Consider the following 3,402-nt stretch of genomic DNA (forward strand, 5'->3'; position numbering starts at 1 on the left):
ATCTATAATAATTAAATATATAAAATAAATCTAATATGTCTTCGCGCGCACACACACACACAACTCTGTCTCAATATAAGATTATGTTAAAGTATTGTTTTATTTTAATTATTAATTTAATTACTTACGTTATTTATTTTATAACGTCTGTAATTTGTATTTAATATAGATAGAAGTCCGCTTATTTGAACCTGCTGTTGAGGAAATATTACGTTGGTATGATTGTTGCGTCCTATTTAGTTGCCGACGAAAACGTAGCGTTAACTGACGTTTAATGCAACTGACGACTCCACTTTCGGCTAACCTGCTATATGTGGGAATACTGGCACGGGAGAGAATTAAAGTTGTTCGAAAGTAAATTAACAGTATGTAACGATTTATTCAAATCTTAGACGATTTCAATATTAACAATTGACTGACAGACTGACGGATATAAAATTCTTCGGTTGACAAAATGATAACTAACTCTTCGAATGGTAATTATTCGGTTGACGAACAGCAATTAATTAATAATATTCGATAGACGAACGGTAATCAATATACTGACTTCTCTGAGTCGCTACGTTTATTTACATCTGTCGCAGATGAAAAAACGTCAGGGTCTTTCTTTTGAAAATGTTTTGGAAGATCCCCAACGTTTATTCAAACTGCCGACTTTCTTTACAATGTAAATTGTCTTAATATTGTTATAAAAACATAATTAGGCAAATATAAAAACATAGTTAGGTAAGTTTCGCAAGATATAGCTTTTGACGGGTTTAACTGCCTTTCACTTCAAATACTGTAAACACGGTTTCAAATAAACATTTTAAATTACTTTGATTTGAAAGAAATTACCAATTTTACTTTCGCGCTGCAGAATGCGCGGGGCGCGGGACGTGACAATGATCACTAGTTCCTATATGTTATGTTGGTACGACTTCTAACGACGCCCTTTTGTCTTAGGCGTCGACCATGTGTTAATTATCTAAGTGTATCCGATGTGTTTATATGGCTGTGCATTGTAGTGAAATACAGAACGTAAAAATTGAATTTGTGTGAATCAATTAAATATCAAACTCCAAAACCTATTTAATAACACCTGCCGTGGTCTTATAGTCTTTACTATGTACCCACGATTTCTTGTTCATATAATGGATTTTATGTTCGTATAAATGAATTCAATGACCAGAAGGTTATTTAATCCAGCTCCAACTAAAATTTTGCTATGATTCAAGCGGACTTATGATTGAAATCATCCCGAGGGGGTGGTATAAATCGTAAAGGCACAGAGATATTTTGCAAAATAGATTATCGATTTCAGGATATAGGTACATTAAAACCTGGCGGACGAATTCAGCACGAAGATCCAGATCTGGGAGACGGAACCGTATTGAAAAAAAATCCCAGGTTAAGTACGGGGGTTATTGTTGCTGAAGAAGATGTCAGGAGCAGCACCGTATAGTCTGTATTGAAGGGGAAAAATCTACACCCGTATAGCTTTCAGAAAGTTCACGAGTTAAAAACAGAAGATAAACTTTTTCAAATGGATGAGTCGGAAATTCCAACGGAATTCCAATTTCCCCGCGAGGATATTATTTCCTAATGAGGCAACATTTAATAAATGTGACACTGGAATAACAAATACAGGTAACGAACATTTTTAAGCACGTGAAAATCCACGCGCGTTAAGGGGCTGTCCTGAATTAGAATGTTCTGAAACAGCGTCTTTTTGTGATTTTTTTAGAAGGGAAAGAAAGAAATGAAGTTATTGAATTTTGAGGTATGGTTTTATATATGAGGAGCAATAGTAATAGTTAGTCGTTGTCCGACACTAGTTAGTGTCGAGTGGTGGTATTTGCTGTCGAGTGCCGCCACATATATATTTAATGAATACAAAAAAATTTTTCTAAAGAAAAAAAAATTATAATAGATTTCTAAGCCAATTTTATGGGCTGCAGTTTTCAATCGGCGTGAAAGATCTACCTCGTAATTCTTGACTGAAACGAAAAACCAAAAAAGGATTAAATTATTATTGAGGTTTAAAGAAAAAATAAGTTTTTTAAAAAGAGAAAATAAACTTTAAGGTGCTATAACAATTATTTAAATAAACCTTTTGACGAACTTTTTTAGTCTCAAAGGTTCCCAAAGCCTCGAGATGTGCGAAAAACGTGTTTATTCTACGTCTAATCTATGTATACTGATATAAATGTTTATTCCGTACCTCGTTCCGTCTGTGTCATTGTATCTCAGATGATATTACATATAAATATGTTGTCGGTAATTTACCGACCACAAAAGTCGATAGACCATCGGATTCAGATAATCATTTCTTTAACCACATTTTAATTTCTTGAGCAATAAGATTCTCATCCTTAACGCTGGAGTATAAAACAGATATTTTGACAGATATTTTAACAATTAGTGGTATTTCATAAGTCTTTGACATGGTCAATAGTAAATACATATGTGTGTGTGTGTGCGCGCGCGCTCGTGCGTATGTGTATGTATGCACATATTTTCCATGTTCGTATACACAAATTTAAGAATTCCACTAGAGTGGGTAAGAATCCTACGGGCCAGAAAATATTTCTCGAATAAGGGACTTCAATCGATATGTTAGGCTTCGCCGTGCAGCGCTTCTTGTGTCTGCAGCACGATCGTGTTTATAACTAAATTGTATTATGTAAAACTACATTTATATAAACAACATTCTTTTGTATCGTATGAAATACTGTATGTCTACTTTAAGTATATTGATGAAAATTATGAAAAGCAGTTTAGTTTATATTCTTTACCTTCCGTGATAATGCAGACAAAGGTGTTAACAAATTGATGCCAGCGCTACGACTAACAGCCGATTTCTAAAGCACATTTTCGAATATTAAGAGCATTACCACCTCTTCTGGAGTTTCCGAACCTGTGTATACGAATGCTATGCTTATAATACTTATGATGGAGGAATAATCAAATATTCATTGACGTGTATTGGTATTGCTTCTTAGATGCACAGATATACATACATATATAACGTGAGTTTATATAGAAACGTTTTTTTTTTTATTATTATATTGTTTATTTTTTAATTTTACAATTTGTCCAGTGGGACATTAGGTAAAATGTTATAACATATGATTGAATAGCATGTGGATGGTTACCCCCAGCGGGGTGCCATCTTCGCGTTTTTTAGTTTATATCCTTTATGAGATCAGCTGGGTGTTTCTTTTTTAGTCTTCTTTCTATTCTTGCGTTGATCGTTTCCGTAGCCAGCCTGTTTGGGTGTGTTGTTATTCTTTCTCTGTACCTTTCCGCGTATCTGGTGATCTCCTCCTTGACCGTTGGTATTCCCAGGTCCTTCCGTATATCCTCGTTTCTAACGTACCATGGGGCGTTTACTATTGTTCTCAGAATTTTTGATTGTAA

This window comes from Bombus pyrosoma, linkage group LG5, assembly GCF_014825855.1.
Source record: "Bombus pyrosoma isolate SC7728 linkage group LG5, ASM1482585v1, whole genome shotgun sequence".
Classification (NCBI taxonomy): Eukaryota; Metazoa; Arthropoda; class Insecta; order Hymenoptera; family Apidae; genus Bombus; species Bombus pyrosoma.